The 19,325-nt window shown below is 40.3% G+C and overlaps 1 protein-coding gene across 1 annotated transcript in view; it reads right to left on the reverse strand.

The window, feature by feature from the left end:
• The window catches only part of EPHB1 (EPH receptor B1), an 865,486-nt gene that overhangs the window by 108,339 nt on the left and 737,822 nt on the right, over nt 1-19,325 (reverse strand). The window lies entirely within an intron of this gene.

Here is a 19,325-nt window from a genome sequence, read left to right on the forward strand (position 1 = left end):
AACGGTCTTTAATTAAACTTCTCTTATTCACAAAAATAATTATATTCGCCTAAAAAAGCTTTTAAAGGTAAGCATTGGTATTGGTTGCTTCACACAAAATAATTGTCCAAAAATTAAATCTGTGAATTAATACGCCAGTACCACCTAGCCCGTAGAACTCGTATTTCCGGGTTTTTTGGAGCTACTAACATCGTTTTGTATAATCAAGGCGTTTTACCTTGGACGTCGGTCTGTTTAAATAGCCTACATCTGAGGAATTCCCGTTGGCTTTTGAATATCACCGCTACAAGACAGCGTGCGGTCGTGTTACTCCTGGTCGGCTCGATTGCATCTTAAACAATCGGTAAGCACTTGCACGGCATTATAGTCTAACTTTTGGCTTGCCATAAACGAAAACTGCTGGGAAGTAATACGTTATATATGTTACATTTTCCTGTAGTGTAAAACTTATCCATGAACCTCATATTCGGAGGAACGCCCTCGTCTTAAAGCATCAAATAATTTTAAATCAGGTATCGTAAAGTTTCTTTACAATTGAATATCTATTTTGCAAAGAAAGCATCTAATTATATCATAAATACCATCCTGCTTGTCATTCGTAGGGTCTTTCATCTGACTACTCTTTTTGCGACCAGGAGTTTTATGACTTCTCAATTCATTAGAAGGTAATGTTTTAACATCTCGTTTATCCCCGTGTATTCACTTCAACAAAAGATAATCTAAATGTTGAGGTTTTTGACAATAATAAAGGAGTTTTATGACTCCTCAATTCATTGGAAGGTAATGTTTTAACATCTCGTTTATCCCCGTGTATTCGTCCACATTATTTACTCCAAAATGGGGAGTAACATCCTAGATTCCACGCTCTATCTAGGATTGCTCATTAATAATTGTGCAACTTCTCTTATAATTTTCTTTATAATTCCAATATATGCAGTATTTTTATACTGATCAACGCAGCTAAAACGAAATAGAACTGTGGGTTATATTTGGTCATTATATTGTACCTTTGCCACTTCAACAAAAGATAATCTAAATGTTGAGGTTTTTGACAATAATAAATATAAAATCGATTTGAACCCACAGATTCAACTCTGAAGAAAGGATCCTCCATCATTAAAGGGTCCCCGTGCGAGAAGCATTGCCATCGCTATTTTCGCTAGATCAAAACACTTGTAAGATATTCAAAGGAAAGATATCTAAAATTGTAAGTCTCTTGAAAAATCCTTTCAGTCCACATGCTGCCCACTAATCTGAGATATATAGTTATTATATGGAACTAACTATATCACATATTATGTTATCCTTTTTTATAGTTAAACCATCTTTTACCCATACCCAACAACGTACAACTGCTAAACCTCGAAAATTATAATGGCAGTAAAGATTGTAAAGGCAGTAAGTATGTTGGTTAATAATGTTATCAATAGATGTGAGGATTAGTTAGCCTTTATATCCTTAATGAGAATCTAGACGCTAGGTCATCTTCACTGAGAAGCAAGTTTTAGAAGCAAGCCATATATGTCCCAATCTCTATCTTCTAGGTCTGTGAGGTTATCTGTATATAAATACCGTAATGAGCAATGGAAATAAGTATGTTGAATACTACAATAAGTTTGTCTGTAGGAATTATATGCTACGTGGTTCTTAAGTGACATTAGGAGATGTTTACTACAATCTTGTCAATCTCAGTCAACGTAAATTGTTAGCAAATGTTAATTTAATAAGATTGAAAATTGTAAAATCAGGTCACTGATGCTGTTTTTAATAATTCTTTGTTATTAGATAACCTGTGGCTACTCCAGAAGAAGGCGCTGGTCGCTGAAACGCGCGTCGAGAAAATCTTTTTGCCACCTTTATCTGTTTTTATTTATATTAATTTCTGTACTTGAATTATGATTTTTTAATTGTATTGTGATTTGATGTAATGTTGGTTCAAAAAATTTGTGAAATTAGTTAAAAATATTTTAGAATCAACCTCCCTTTTTAATGGTTTTAACCTCTTTTGTGTTAATAAAATTTATGTCACTGATGATCTTTTGGATACACTTGGTAATCTTTTCTCCATTGTCATTTTTCCCATGAGTTTTAAGTATTGAATTGCCTAGGTTGTTATATTTTATAAAAGATGTTTTCCATCTTCCAGTCGAAATGGAATGTCGAAGGTCCAGGATATATGTTTCAGAGTTTAGTCCAGGGTAATCTAAAGTCCTAGGGACTGGGTTCCTATACTTATACTAAGTTTAGGGGCTGGACTACCTTTAAGGTCCCTCCAATGGGTGGACCTAGGAAGGGGGCAGTTACACCCCTTTCCCTTTGACCAGTTTTGTGCCAGAGTTGGGGCAGAGTGCTCCAGCAACCGGTTTGAACTGGGAAATGCATGGAGCACCTTGTGTGCCCCAGGCAGTGTCTGGAAAGCATTCACTGAATGCAGCCCTCCCTGCCCCAATACACAAAAGCCTGGCTGGGGAGGTGCCAGCACCTCCTTGGACAGGAAAACTATTGTCCAGGCCTCCCCTGCCAGAGTTTCGTCTAGCAACAGGAGGTCAGACTCGTGTCTGTGGCAGCAGCATCCATTTTGTGATGCTGAGACTCTGTTTAACTTTAACCGGGTAAACCAGTAACTACATGTCTTCTCCCTCTAGAAGGGTGGAATGCTACCCCGCCGCCAGAACTAGCGGGGGGGGGGTAGTATTCCAAAGTGTTTGACACCTTACATGACATGTTTTGATAAAGAAAAAGAAAACACAAAAAGTAACTGTGGGTCTATGACAATGGGATGACTATGTGTGTGTAGAGATGACTATGTGTATGCTTCCAAATTGGAGCAAACTACCGGACATTTTCCCCTATATGAAAAAATGTCCATCAGTTACTCTTCCTGTGCCGCCCAATTCATCATATGGTCTACTTCACATAGTAGGTAGTCCGTATTTTACCATCACCAGAGATGTTACAGAGAGATGGTTGGTTCTGGTGATGTTAATATCCAAGATGATTGGTGGATGTTGTTTGTTCATAACTGAACATATACGGAGGTTGGGGTGGTTGTCAGTATTAATCAGGACAACAATTAAGAATCCTGTTTTCTTTAAAGTTTGTGGTTTCAAGTAGTCATCTTACAAAAACATGTAGGCACATCCTGTATTTAAAGGAACTATGAAGCTAAATTTATTTAACGGTATAACCCCTACTAATTAAAGTGCCAATTCATCGCGCTATCCAATGCTCCCGGTTGTGAACTACATCTCCCATGATTCACAGCTGCGGGGGCATGAGGTCTTCTGCACCCAATCAGAATCCAGTAGAAGTCAATAAGGAAGTAGCCAGCTCCTGCCGCGGTACCTCCCCAAACAGTCCGGTAGGCTGCTAGGAGTACCGAAGGACAGGTAAGGGCCAGGCGTTGCAGCTGTCCCGCAACAAACAGTATGCGCGATGTAAAAGAAATAGGCTAAAATAAGCCGTTAAATAAGCGCCCCAACTTAGAGTGAGACGATGCAACAAGCGCGTCATTCATTTAGCAACGATTGTGGCGCAGATAAGTTGTTGGATCTTGTCACGACTTCCAAATGCGGGCTCCGATCACGGGTGAGAGTAAAGAGCCCTGTTTGTAAAAAGCGCGTTATCCATTCCTTCAATGCCAAGAGTGGAGAGCGAGCGAGTGAGAGAAATAAATCCGACACATAACGAGCGTGCCATCCATCGCCTCAGTGTCAAAAGCGGAGACATGCCCAAAAACACTAGCACGGTCTCTGACAATAAGCCATAACACACTCGGTCAATTTATCAACTCGCAAAGATGTTAGTACTTACAAACCAGAACAGAAATAAGAAAAAGAAAACGTGACATTTTATCTTACAAACCAATAGAGCTATCAAAATAAAGGAGAACAAAACACCAAGCTAGTTCTTCAAATGTATCGAACCTATGAGTCTCTATCTGTTGAGTAGTCACTAAGTTTATCACAACTGTATAATTTTCTACACTCTAGAGCGGTGCCCCATTGTCCTGAGCTGCTTGCCAGGTGAGGTGAAGCACGTTCCCCTTGAAACTAAGATGAGCCTCTGGTACTTTGGAATATAGGTTGTAAATGAAGGTCACTTGACCTTATATGTTAAGAACAAAAATTAAGTCAAGCTAATGGTAACCCATACTAATGATGGTTTGTTATCCTACTTTGTTCTTGTGTCTGTCTATGTGTGTGTGTTATGGTGATTCGACATCTGGACCTCTTCCATCTAACAAGGAAGACTACCAGAAGTGAACAGGTGACATTTACCATTGTTGTTAACTATTGAGTTTTAGTTCATCATTTAAGAGTAGTAGCAATTAAGTTTATGGGTCCTGAAGAAGCGGCAGGCACCACTTTGGGCCTTTAAATGTCCGCAGAAATATGTCGACCAGATAACCCAGTCAGAAGGTATTTGTTTGAACCATCTGACTTTTTTTGCACTCTATTGTTTTTATTGTTGGAAGTGCACAACTCCAGAATAAAATTACATTGCGTACACTATCCAATTTTACCACGAGCACATTTCTTTCTTTACACTAATCACATATGCACTGCTTTCAGTTACGAACAAACAACATCCACCAATCATCTTGGATATTAACATCACCAGAACCAACCATCTCTCTGTAACATCTCTGGAGATGGTAAAATACGGACTACCTACTATGTGAAGTAGACCAAATGATGAATTGGGCGGCACAGGAAGAGTAACTGATGGACATTTCTTCATATAGGGTAAATGTCCGGTAGTTTGCTCCAATTTGGAAGCATACACATAGTCATCTCTACACACACATAGTCATCCCATTGTCATAGACCCACAGTTACTTTTTGTGTTTTCTATAGCTTGTTAGGGGGTTGTAACTGTGCTTAGGTCGTTAAACATTCCCTCGGACCCTCCACCTATCTTTCTGTTTATTGTATGTTTTGATAAAGCCAAACCAAAATTAGCATTAACTGCGAGGATTATATTGCACTTAAGAGTATATGGTATGGCTATAACATAGAACAGCTATAAGGAGATGGTTCCGAAAGCTGCAGAGGGGCTCAGCTCATGCTAGGGCACCCTCTCACATAAAACCAAGCACTCTACCTCCAGGATTGTCGAGGTCTGCCTTAGGAGTGGCTCATAGGTGTATATGTGTCTATATGTACATATAGATATAGGTATACTATATCAAAGAAAGGGGTGATTACAGAACCTTACCAGAGGCGCAACTAGAGCCAAATTTCGGGGGGGGGGGGGCTAAGAAAAAATTGGGGGGGGGGGGCTGAACCTTTAATCAGTAGGCAGAGTGGAGCTGCAGGGCCTCCAGCAAGTGGTGAAACAACCGCAAGGCCTAATTAACATTCAAATGGTCTTTTAAAGACCTGTGAAACGTTTGGGTGTGGCTGTGTGTGTGCCCGGGATCTGTCTCATCCCAGGCTGCCACACACGACGGGGGGGCTAAAGCCCGGTGAGTCCAATGGGTGTTGCACTTTACCCAGGCTGTGTGAACAGACCTGTGGTGTCAGTATGGAAGGCAAACCAGGGGTGGCACAATACATGCTGCAGCCCCTGGTAAGCCTAGGATGCACCTGTGCCCTGGGTACTTAGGGTACACTATACAGGCGCTCACAAGGGTGACCAGGTAACCAATCTGGTATGTACCTAAAGTACATGGTATCAATTTAGAGAGAACAAAGCTGGGCTGTGGGCCTGATTAGCAGGTCCACAGCCACACTAAAGTCGAAAAACCAGAGAATCACAGCAAAAAGTGGGGGTAACCATAGGAAGCAGACCCCACTCTCCTACACTATTTTCATATTCCTATAACACCTCCTTCAGTTCCTCCCCAACATCTTTGAATTCAACAATCAATACATTCACCACTGCTGCTCTCTCACTGATAAATCTTAAACCCATTACTTTAAAAAAAAAACAATCAAGTCACTCATTGCACAAAAGAGCTGTCAGCAGCCAGCCAGTTACAGTGCATACCATCCCAGATAACAGTACTCACCTGTGGCGTGGATCCAGTCGCGGCTCCTCGAGGGGGCGAGGGAGGGGCAGGGTGTGGGGTAGTAAACTCCGGCATACGGCCGACCGGAGTTAACTACATAAGTAAATAAAACAAATTACGTTGCGCGCGCTGTAACACCATTTGCGTTGCAGCTTGCGCAATGTAATTCATTTTATTTATTTATTTATTTATGTACATAACTCTGGTCAGCCGTATGCTGCAGTTTACTACCCCCCACCCTGCCCCTCTGCTGCCCCGCAGCACTCCCTCGAGGAGGCGCGATTGCGTGGTTCTCAACCCGCTAATGCAAGAGTGAACTCACTCCTTGCACTTCTAAGGTCCCTGAAAACCAAAAATAACACCCTTCTTCCGACAACAATAACCTTCCTACTAGTCACATTTTGCACACAATCTCTCATTAGAATTACCATCAGTTTCCATCTTTACCCCATTGAGAATGATTAACTGTTTTGGGATTTCCCCCTCCTTATTGGCTATCTCTGCACATCTGTTAGTCGTCTTATCTCTAACCCTCTGTATCCATAAAAATATGTATTGTTGTTCCAATGTCAACTTTCTCCCTGACTTTGTGTGTGAATCCAGCAGCGGCTTCTCTGCTATGGCGGAGGAGCGTCGGCCCCCACCCACCTCCTTGTTTGAGTGTCAGTCAGCAGACAGAAACGGGAAAAATAAAATGATAATAAAACTATTTTATTATCATTTTATTTTTCTCTCTGCTGCAGGCAGCCAAGTTGGGCAGGGCCATGAGGAGTTCACGTGGAAGAGTAGTGCACACTGCACAATGCGCATGATGGTTTGGCCAGCTGTTTAATGCCGTCCAAACCATCTTGCGCATTTTGATCGCTCTCCACCCGAGCTGTGTTGTACAGATGGGTGGATTAGAGGTACAGGCTCCTTGGCCCTGAGAAAGTCTTAAACAAGCCCGCTCAGGCCAATCGGCGCTGCTCTCTTGGGAGCAGCATCTTGATTGGCATCTAGGCGCCTGCGCAGTGTGCAGGGATCCAGAGGAGAAGAATCCAGAGAGGGGAGCAGCAGCGCAGCAGCAGGTAAGTGTTTTTTAATTAATTTATCATATTCCCCCTACCCCCACAACTCACCCCTTCCCCCGCCCACCACTTGTTAAGAAAGCGAGCTGCTACTGTGTGAATCACACATTTTAAATCTGGATGGGCAGAAACAGTATACAGTGTGTGATCGATCGGCCTCTTCAAGCATTGGTTTATTATTATCAGCTTCTTTCAGTAACAGGTTCAGGGTATTGTTATTTGCATTGTAGATCATCTAACAGGATAATTCCTCTCCCATCACCATGCTGTTGGTAGTTTGTATCATTTCACATCCTATGTACCGCTTGCATTGCCACACATTTGGGAGTATTTTAAACCTAAAAACCACACTCAACCATCTCGTTGTGGTATATTCATTTTTGTCTGGTATAATTTTTGTATACTGAAAATCCTTATTAAAACTGTAGTTAGCCAAGACATTGTCCCACATTTTTTTTATTACATACATGCACACAGGGACTTTGCTAGCTCTCTTGTGATCTGTTGTACAGGTGTTCACATTTTGTTAAGAACCCCACAGCGTATAAGCATAGAGCAATGAGTCTTGATCTACTCTTCCTCAAATGGGTGTGTCTTCAGCCCCTTTCTGAAATGGAGCAGGGCTGATGGATGAATGCATTTAGTTCTAGATTCTGGGTGCACAGATCGACAAGGCCTGACATCTAGTGTATTTTTATTTTTTGCACTTCATCTCCAGTCTTATGACGTCCTGAAAACGGGTGTGCCGAAAGCCAAAAGAGATGGTGAGTTTGCCAGCCACACAAGCAGTGGTGCTGGTTACGACGGCTTTGTACATGACGGTTCTACAGATGGTGCAGGTTAGCAAGAGCAGCCACTGGAGTTCCATCAGGGTGTGGGTCATGTGGTCACATTTCTTTAGGACTTTGAAGATGTGCGATGATGCTGCATGCAGGAAGCCTTTAAGGAAGGGAACTTGTTTGTTTAACTTTACTAAAAGCGACTCCAAGATGGCATGGGGCATGCTTTAATATGTTCTCACATGAAAACAACATTTCCTCACTCCTGTGTTTGATGGTATTGTTACATTAATCCCAGACCTAAAAATCTTTTCAATGCTTCTTCTGATTGTGACTGTCTCTTTCTCTCTCTCTGTTGCCCTTCTCTTTACATTAAAAAGTGTTTCTCTGTGACCACGGCTGTACTCAGAACCAAAATCGGCCCTGGCAGCTCCCGGGGGAGAGGGGTTCTAGTTGGAAGCACCACTCCCATCTCAGCGCTGCCACTTTTGTTAGAGGGGACCGATATTGCAGCTATGCTGCAAAACCACCCCCAATAACAACAAGCATTTGCAATGTAACAGGTCTCGCATTAGGAAAGTTTGAGCTATTGGTATTGTAAATGACAAATTTTATATTTATGTGTTGGTGTTGAAAATAGCGAAATTAATAGCTTTGTCATTTACAATGCCAATAGTTTTAACTTTCACAAATGTGACACCTATAGCATTTGTAATGCAATATGTGTTGTATTTACGTGACTTAGATGTATTAATATTACAAATAGCAATGGCTTTTAATTTTTTTAAAATAATTAATACTTAAATAAAAGTTATTGTAATTTATAATGGCAATAGCTTAAACTTTTGTAAATAACTTTTGTGAAGATTATGTTCAGTGTATTTTATTGTGACGAAAATCCAAGAACAGAAGTGAAATATTAACATCTTTTTGTGACATTTGTAATAAAGCTTGACGCATTGAGAGAACATATTTGAACCGGTTATTGTTGAATGGTTGCACCGATTGATGCTGTGGTGGCGCTGAGTGATGCTGAGGCTTTCAGTGATGCTGTGGTAGCGCATAGTGATGCTGTAGTGCCCCCGAGTGATATGCTGTGGTGGTGCTGAGTGATGCTGTGGTGATGCGATAGATTGATAGAGTGAGTGCAATAGATAGAGTGAGGGCGATAGATAGATAGAGTGAGGGCGATAGATAGATAGAGGGAGGGTGATAGATAGAGTGAGGGCGATAGATAGATAGAATGAGGGCGATAAATAGATAGATAGATAGATAGATAGATAGATAGATAGATAGATAGATAGATAGATAGATAGATAGATAGATAGATAGAGTGAGGGTGATAGATAGACAGATAGAGTGAGGGCAATTGATAGATAGAGTGAAGGCGATAGATAGTGTGAGTGCGATAGATAGACAGAGTGAGGGCGATAGATAGGCAGATAGATAGAGTGAGGTTGATAGATAGAGTGAGGAAGATAGATAGATAGAGTGAGGAAGATAGATAGATAGATAGATAGATAGATAGATAGATAGATAGATAGATAGATAGATAGATAGATAGATAGATAGATAGATAGATAGATAGATAGATAGATAGATAGATAGATAGAGTGAGGGCGATAGAGTGAGGGCGATAGATACACTGAGGGTGATAGATAGATAGATAGATAGATAGATAGATAGATAGATAGATAGATAGATAGATAGATAGATAAATAGATGGCGACAGACAGATAGAGTGAGGGGGATAGATAGAGTGAGGGTGATAGATAGAGCTAGGGCGATGGATAGATAGATAGATAGATAGATAGATAGATAGATAGATAGATAGATAGATAGATAGATAGATAGATAGATAGATAGATAGATAGAGTGAGGGCGATAGATAGATAGAGTGGGGGCGATAGATAGATAGAGTGAGGGCGATAGATAGAGTGAGGGCGATAGATAGAGTGAGGGCGGTAGATAGATAGAGTGAGGGCGATATATAGATAGAGTGAGGGCGATAGATAGATAGATTGAGGGCGATAGATAGATAGAGTGGGGGCAATAGATAGAGTGAGGGCGATAGATAGATAGAGTGAGGGCGATAGATAGATAGAGTGAGGGCGATAGATAGAGTGAGGGCGACAGATAGAGAGAGGGCGACTGATAGATAGATAGATAGATAGATAGATAGATAGATAGATAGATAGATAGATAGATAGATAGATAGATAGATAGATAGATAGATAGAACGATAGAGTGAGGGCGACAGATAGAGTGAGGGCGATAGATAGATAGATAGATAGATAGATAGATAGATAGATAGATAGATAGATAGATAGATAGATAGATAGATAGATAGATAGATAGATAGATAGATAGATAGATAGATAGATAGATAGATAGATAGATAGAGTGAGGGCGATAGATAGATAGAGTGGGGACGATAGATAGATAGAGTGAGGGCGATAGATAGAGTGAGGGCAATAGATAGATAGAGTGAGGGCGATAGATAGAGTGAGGGCGGTAGATAGATAGAGTGAGGGCGATATATAGATAGAGTGAGGGCGATAGATAGATAGATTGAGGGCGACAGATAGATAGAGTGGGGGCGATAGATAGAGTGAGGGCGATAGATAGATAGAGTGAGGGCGATAGATAGAGTGAGGGCGACAGATAGAGAGAGGGCGACTGATAGATAGATAGATAGATAGATAGATAGATAGATAGATAGAGAGATAGATAGAGAGATAGATAGATAGATAGATAGATAGATAGATAGATAGATAGATAGATAGATAGATAGATAGATAGATAGATAGATAGATAGATAGATAGATAGATAGAACGATAGAGTGAGGGCGACAGATAGAGTGAGGGCGATAGATAGATAGATAGATAGATAGATAGATAGATAGATAGATAGATAGATAGATAGATAGATAGATAGATAGATAGATAGATAGAGTGAGGGCGACAGATAGAGTGAGGGCGATAGATAGATAGATAGATAGATAGATAGATAGATAGATAGATAGATAGATAGATAGATAGATAGATAGATAGATAGATAGATAGATAGAACGATAGAGTGAGGGCGACAGATAGAGTGAGGGCGATAGATAGATAGATAGATAGATAGATAGATAGATAGATAGATAGATAGATAGATAGATAGATAGATAGATAGATAGATAGAGTGAGGGCGACAGATAGAGTGAGGGCGATAGATAGATAGATAGATAGATAGATAGATAGATAGATAGATAGATAGATAGATAGATAGATAGATAGATAGATAGATAGATAGATAGATAGATAGATAGATAGATAGATAGATAGATAGAACGATAGAGTGAGGGCGACAGATAGAGTGAGGCCGATAGATAGATAGATAGATAGATAGATAGATAGATAGATAGATAGATAGATAGATAGATAGATAGATAGATAGATAGATAGATAGATAGATAGGTAGATAGATAGATAGATAGATAGATAGATAGATAGATAGATAGATAGATAGATAGATAGATAGATAGATAGATAGATAGATAGATAGATAGATAGATAGATAGATAGATAGATAGCAACAGACAGATAGAGTGAGGGCGATAGATAGATAGAGTGAGGGCGATAAATAGAGTGAGGGCTATAGATAGATAGATTGATAGATATATAGAGAGATAGATATATAGAGAGATAGATAGATAGATAGATAGATAGATAGATAGATAGATAGATAGATAGATAGATCGATAGAAAGATAGATAGATAGATAGATAGATAGATAGATAGATAGATAGATAGATAGATAGATAGATAGAGTGAGGGCGATAGATAGAGTGAGGGCGATAGATAGAGCGAGGGCAATTGATAGATAGAGTGAGGGCGATAGATAGATAGAGCGAGGGCGATAGATAGAGTGAGGGCGATAGATAGAGTGAGGGCAATAGATAGAGTGAGGGCAATAGATAGAGTGAGGGCGATAGATAGAGTGAGGGCGATAGATAGACAGATTGAGGGCGATAGAGTGAGGGCGATAGATAGATAGATAGAGTGAGGGCGATAGATAGATAGAGTGAGGGCGATAGATAGATAGAGTGAGGGGGATAGATTGAGTGAGGGCAATAGCAAGATAGGTAGATTGAGGGTGATAGATAGATAGATAGATAGATAGATAGATAGATAGATAGATAGATAGATAGATAGATAGATAGATAGATAGATAGATAGATAGATAGAGTGAGGGCGACAGATAGAATGAGGGCGATAGATAGATAGAGTGAGGGGGATAGATTGAGTGAGGGCATTAGCAAGATAGGTAGATTGAGGGTGATAGATAGATAGATAGATAGATACATAGATAGATAGATAGATAGATAGATAGATAGATAGATAGATAGATAGATAGATAGATAGCGACAGACAGAGTGAGGGCGATGGATAGATAGAGTGAGGGCGATAGATAGATAGATAGATAGATAGATAGATAGATAGATAGATAGATAGATAGATAGATAGATAGATAGATAGATAGATAGATAGATAGATAGATAGAGTGAGGGCGATAGATAGATAGATAGATAGATAGATAGATAGATAGATAGATAGATAGATAGATAGATAGATAGATAGATAGATAGATAGATAGATAGATAGATAGATAGATAGATAGATAGCGACAGACAGAGTGAGGGCGATGGATAGATAGAGTGAGGGCGATAGATAGATAGATAGATAGATAGATAGATAGATAGATAGATAGATAGATAGATAGATAGATAGATAGAGTGAGGGCGATAGATAGATAGAGTGAGGGCGATAGATAGATAGAGTGAGGGTGATAGATAGAGTGAGGGCGATAGATAGATAGATAGATAGATAGATAGATAGATAGATAGATAGATAGATAGATAGATAGATAGATAGATAGATAGATAGATAGCGACAGACAGAGTGAGGGCGATAGATAGATAGATAGATAGATAGATAGATAGATAGATAGATAGATAGATAGATAGATAGATAGATAGATAGATAGATAGATAGATAGATAGATAGATAGATAGATAGATAGATAGATAGATAGATAGATAGATAGATAGATAGATAGATAGATAGAGTGAGGGCGACAGATAGAATGAGGGCGATAGATAGATAGAGTGAGGGGGATAGATTGAGTGAGGGCATTAGCAAGATAGGTAGATTGAGGGTGATAGATAGATAGATAGATAGATAGATAGATAGATAGATAGATAGATAGATAGATAGAGTGAGGGCGACAGATAGAGTGAGGGCGATAGATAGATAGATAGATAGATAGATAGATAGATAGATAGATAGATAGATAGATAGATAGATAGATAGATAGATAGATAGCGACAGACAGAGTGAGGGCGATAGATAGATAGAGTGAGGGCGATAGATCGATAGATAGATAGATAGATAGATAGATAGATAGATAGATAGATAGATAGATAGATAGATAGATAGAAAGATAGATAGAGTGATGGCGATAGATAGATAGAGTGAGGGCGATAGATAGATAGAGTGAGGGTGATAGATAGAGTGAGGGCGATAGATAGAATGAGGGCGATAGATAGATAGATAGATAGATAGATAGATAGATAGATAGATAGATAGATAGATAGATAGATACAGTGAGGACGATAGATAGACAGATAGAGTGAGGGTGATAGATAGACAGATAGAGTGAGGGCGATTGATAGATAGAGTGATGGCGATAGATAGTGTGAGTGCGATAGATAGACAGAGTGAGGGCGATAGATAGATAGGCAGATAGATAGATTGAGGGCGATAGACAGAGTGAGGAAGATAGATAGATAGATAGATACATAGATAGATATATAGATAGAGTGAGGGCGATAGATAGAGTGAGGGCGATAGATAGATAGATAGATAGATAGATAGATAGATAGATAGATAGATAGATAGATAGATAGATAGATAGATAGATAGATAGATAAATAGATGGCGACAGACAAATAGAGTGAGGGTGATAGATAGATAGAGTGAGTGAGGGCGATAGATAGATAGATAGAGTGAGGGCGATAGATAGATAGATAGATAGAGTGGGGGCGATAGATAGAGTGAGGGCGATAGATTGATATAATTATGTGGCACTGAGTGATATTGTGTGGAGTCTGTGTTGCATTCAGTAGAGTGTAATTATGTGGTATTTGGAGTGTATGTTGCATTGAGAGCTGTGTAATTATGTGGTGTGTTATTAGGTGGCACTGAGTGGGATTTGGAGTGTATGTTACATTGAGTGCAGTGTAATTATGTGGCACTGAGTGGTATTTGGAGTGTATGTTGCATTGAGTGCAGTGTAATTATGTGGCGTGTAATTATGGTGCACTGAGTGGTATTTGGAGTGTATGTTGCATTGAGTGCAGCGTACTTATGTGGTGTGTAATTATGTAACACTGAGTGGTATTTCAAGTGTATGTTGCATCATAATTACGTAGCATATAATTATGTGGCACCGAGTGGTATTGTGTGGAGTGTCTGTTGCATTCAGTATGTGGCATGTAATTATGTGGCACTGAGTGGTCTTTGGAGTGTATGTTGCATTGAGTGCAGTGTAATAATGTGGTGTGTAACTATGTGGCACTGAGTGGTATTTAGAGTGTATGTTGCATTGAGTGCAGTGTAATTATGTGGTGTGTAATTATGTGGCACTGAGTGGTATCACCTCTCTTGTCTCCCCAAGATAACATGGTTTTATACCGGGTAGGGGGGCAGTGAATCATATTAGTAGGGTACTGACCATATTTGACATCGCACAGGTGGGGTCCAGGGACTCAGGATTGATTTTGCTTGATGGCGATAAAGGCTTTCGATCGCATTGCGTGGGATTTTCTTTGGGGAGTTCTACAGCAGATGGGGTTCCGCCAGGGGTATATTCAGGCTCTGAGAGTTTTATATCGATCTCCCGTGGCCAAGATTTGCTCAATGGGGCTTGCACCTGAACCAATACAGATATCTAGAGGAACACGGCAGGGGTGTCCCTGCTCCCCGCTGTTGTTCGCTCTGTACATTAACCCTTTTTTAAACATGTTGGAGAGGAGCGCCCAGATTAAACCTTTTTTCGTTCGGCAGGATTTTAGAAATAAATAAATAAATAAAATTTGGAGTGTATGTTGCATTGAGTAGAGTGTAATTATGTTGCGTGTAATTGTGTGGCACTGAGTGGTATTATAAGTGTATGTTGTATTCAGTAGAGTGTAATTGTGTGGCGTGTAATTATGTGGCACTGAGTGGTATTGTTTGGAGTGTATGTTGCATTGAGTGCAGTGTAATTCTGTAGCATATAATTATGTGGCACTGAGTGGCATTGTGTGGAGTGTGTGTTGCATTCAGTAGAGTGTAATTATGTGGAGTGTAATTATGTGGCACTGAGTGGTATTGTTTGGAGTGTATTTGTAGTAGATGGAATGTAATGTGTACATTTTGCCTAAGGGATATGGAGTGTATAGTATATAGCTTGGTAGTGGAGCCTGTACACTAGCTACTCCAGGTCAGAATCGTCCCTGTGTCAGGGGCAGTCACAGGAACAAAGAAGTGTAGAAGTAACATCCGTGTCAAGCTTGCTTTCCTAACGCAGAACCGATGTAAGGCACACTCTGCCTAACTGAGGCCAAAACACCCAATTCCCGGACATATCAAAAACGACCAGCTGCCCAAACAACATAAGTTGAAATGAGAAAATAGAACAAAATATAGTGTCAAGAAATACAGTTGTTATGGGGTAATTGACCAGGCAACGAGGGGGAGAGCTCCTGTATACATGTTTGTAAATACCTAAGTGCATTCCTTTTATTCCATTTAAGGCATGAGAATACAAACAAATGAGTAGGCCTTACTATAATCTCGCCAAACAAGCATTGCTAAAGCAATGCCTGAGGCTTGACCTAAAAACGGCCCCCCAGGGGTCCAAAACTGGCCCCCACTCTGGCGGCCCAGTAGGGAAATGCCCAGTAAATAAAGAAATTGGTGGCTGGGTTACAGTTGCGCTGGGTAACAATGATAATAGTAAGGATAAGAACAAGTAAAGAAGCTCCAAGGATAAGGTTTAGACCACCAAACTAAACACAACAGGCATGAACCAGTCAATGCCCTGATACACAACACTGAAAGTAAATAGAGGTTTTTGAGCGCACTGCTCCTTTGGCGTGTTATATTCTAGTTTTAAGTTTGTGGCTTTTTGTCAGTTTTTGCGTGCAGCCAAGGCGGCGCCTCTTGCCTTTGGACACCCAATGAATAATCCAGAAAGTTGTGCTTCCCACTGGTAAAGTGGAAGCATCCCCTGGCGCACAGCGTTAAATCCACCTGGGGGACACCCAGAGTTCCTTAAAAGTTCAACACAAATTTTCAATATTTAAATGCTTCTTTATTTCTCCAAGAAAAAGTCTTATTTGATTCAATTCATCAATTTAGTTAGTATGAATGCATTTTTGTAGTACTCAAGTCCAAAAGCATTTCGGTCAGTTAGACCTTCATCTGGGACCACATGAGCTGAAACAAGGTATAACAAAAATTCCTGTCAACATAAACATAGTGAAAATAACATACTACGTACTTTTTAATACTATCATGCTGCTACTAGTGACTAATTGTGAGATACACCCCAGTGCATAACCAGTTAATGTGTCAAGGTGACTTATATCATGAAAAACGCCCAAACGGGCACTCACAATTGTAGTATTTTTGAGCATCTCACGTATTCTGTTAGTGGTCACATTAATCAAACTGTCAAATAAAAGAAACGCGTAAATGAATACCGTATCAAGCCTTCAATCATCGTTCTAAGTAAACAAAAAAGCGAACTTAAATTCGAATTGTCATTAACGTGTAATTCACTTACTATCTCGACGCATAAATCAGCGTCTTGTTTCTCCTGCTTTCCGTTAAACAATGTGGTGAGTCTTCCGGCATCTGCTAGAAGCCGGTCCAATCATCTCACATATAACTCTCACTCCCTTACTCGTGGTTCACATTGTTCCTGTGATTGGACGATACCCGGCGTTCAGGAACTTTTTTACAGAGGACGAGATATCGTCACAGGAGGAAAATACCCGAACAATACAGTATGGAGAGAGACTGATTTTAACCGCCATCTACGGGCCAAAACAACGTGAAAAATAGACTAAGAGGATAACTGAACCCCAATGACGCTGTGGCAGGGGTGTTGAACAAGAGACTAGAGGTCGAATTTGATTAATCAAGCCTTGAAGAAGTCTGTGGATTAACACCAAATCAGACGAAACACGTGTCGGCTAGGAGGTTTTATGAACAATCAACGCATGAAATAAAAGAAAGAAAAGAAGAAAACAAACAGCGACTTGTGATTTGTTCGTTGGTTGCAAAGTGGATTTTTGTGTTAGCTCAGGATAAATGTTGTGTTGGGAAATGCCCAGTGCCCGCTACGGCTAGTCCAGCCCTGTCCGTGACTATGTCAGACTCTTTTTAAATTTCCCAAGTGTATTATTTTCTTTGATCCAAAAGCTAACAGCATACAATCTGCACTAGTCCCGCTGCGAGCACTCCTGTGAGAAATACACAACAGGGGCGCACATTCGGACACTTCTTTGCATTAGTTACTCCTGATAAGTTAATCACTCTGTGGATTTCTTCCATCCTACCACAGCCTCTGTGTGGAACAGTAACACAAATCTCTCAACCTATCCGTGTTCAACCTTCTCCTTGCATTGGCCATCCTACCAGGACCTACACAATGTCTTTTCTGTCATGCCTACCTCCTTCCAACTTCCTGAGATTTTCCCACCGTACCTGAAACTGACTCTATATTTTATGCCACACCCTATCAGTTCATATAAGTGTGAAAGTGCTTTTGTAGTAAGATCCTTCTGGACCCACTTGGCTCACCCCTGCTTCAAAGGCCTTACACTGGTTGCCCATCGGAAAACGTGTCATCTTCAAGCTTTGCTGCTTGAACTTCAAAGCACTAAGGTATTCACGACTCATTTATCCCTATTCCAGGCTCCTCCACTAACAACCCTCTTGGTTGCTCAGGTCCACAAAAAAAGAACTCCTCTGGATTTCTCGCATTTGCACAACCAAATTCAGGGGTTGTTAATTTTCTTATCTTGCTCCACTCAGCTAGAACAAACTCCATCTGCATATCGAATCCTGCCCGACCTACCCAATTTTACAAAACTTCTAAAAACCTGGCTGTTTTAATTCCACTGTGTATTAGAAAGTGCAGACATACACCTGCGGGCATGAGTCGCTGCACTATACAAGAACCAACAAAATAACAAAACACGTCGGTTCTTCTTTATATTTACATTTCATATGTTTTTAGCTTACTTTGTTTTAGGCATATTTTAATTACACAATATTATTCTAAGAAGACAAACTTGCTGATTTGCTTTTAGAAAGCCTTTCCTGCTACACTGTCTGTACATTTTGTTCAATGCTAAGAACAGAATGAGATATCCTAGTGTTTGTGTTGCCCACTTGGAGACAGCTTCTCACATCTAGACACATCACTGGATCAGAGCTGTACCTCTAACACAGTAGTTTATTATATAAACAGTTTACTGACCCTTTACTAGTCAGAGGGGCACTCCAGCCATGTTGAATCTGGACCTAACGCTGTGTTCGACATGCAGCTCTGCTAACACTGATCTTCCATTCTGATGCTGCAGAGAAGGGTTTGCCAATCCAACTCCAGACCACGTCATTCAGGAATGGGGTCTCAGGTTAACCTAAGAGATCGTGCAGAGAGTACACCCACTATGCTCTCAGAGTAGGAGTAGTGATTTGTAGATATTTATAAATCAGACTGCCATGGTTGGACTGTTTATTCTTTTCACTATGTTTATAATCCTGGTTACATTGCTTTGTTTTATGTGCCTAATAATCACAGCTCATTCTTTCTATGCACGATTACAATAGTTTCAATAATTGTATTGAAAACTCTATTCAAATTTTTCATGGTGTTTACTTGGCATTGCATAAGTAAACAACAAAAGGGGTAAGATGTGTTTCCACAATCCCCTTGGGGATCGGAGTGTCATGTTTGAGGTTGCTAAAATCAGCTGCCACCCCAGAAGTTTAGGGGTTCGGGTGAGGCACTCTGAGCTAGCTAGGAATTGGGCCAACAGTCTCTTATGGTGTAGATGTACTCAGGTTTAAAGTTGTTCTAACACACAGTCCTGCCTTTTCTAGTGGAAACCATGTAACCCTTTATTACACATTTCACGGCACCAACTTCTATGAGAGATGGAGCCCTGGCAATCTCAATTTAGCAATTACTGTTTGTGAAAATGGCCTCCGCTCCCACTACCAGTGCCTGCATTTGGATCGTGCCTTGACAACACAACAAGGGCTGCGTGTGCAAGACACTGCCATAATAACTCCTATGGTAGTAGTGCACGTGTGAAGCACACGACCCTCATGCCTTACAAGGCTCTGTTCACAGGA

The sequence above is a fragment of the Lissotriton vulgaris genome, chromosome 11, assembly GCF_964263255.1.
Source record: "Lissotriton vulgaris chromosome 11, aLisVul1.2, whole genome shotgun sequence".
NCBI lineage: Eukaryota > Metazoa > Chordata > Amphibia > Caudata > Salamandridae > Lissotriton > Lissotriton vulgaris.